Raw genomic sequence first — 369 nt, 5'->3', positions numbered from 1 at the left:
GGTGACACTAAAATACGTGACCCCGTGCGTGTGGTCTCACTGCAGCGCAGGGCAGAGGTTCCGTGTCCACTGTGCTTTTAGAATTTACATATACAGGTAAATCTGGTGTGCTTCAGCCAAAACACCAAAACCCGAAAACAAAACCAAAAAACTTGACTATTGCTTACGAACATTTCCCCAAATAAATCTGACACATACATTTGGTATTCAAGCTAAATAATTCAGTGGCTCTAACGTATTGTAGGCATTGTCCTTATCAGGTTCAGAAGTTTACATTAAAGGCATTTGAAAAAATATATATTATTATAGTCACATCATTATACACATATGAGAAAAATACGGATATCTGTTTATGCATACATTTATATA

The sequence above is a fragment of the Pteropus vampyrus genome, unplaced genomic scaffold, assembly GCF_000151845.1.
Source record: "Pteropus vampyrus isolate Shadow unplaced genomic scaffold, Pvam_2.0 Scaffold132, whole genome shotgun sequence".
Taxonomy (NCBI): Eukaryota; Metazoa; Chordata; class Mammalia; order Chiroptera; family Pteropodidae; genus Pteropus; species Pteropus vampyrus.
Note: the sequence above shows the minus strand (reverse complement) of the source record.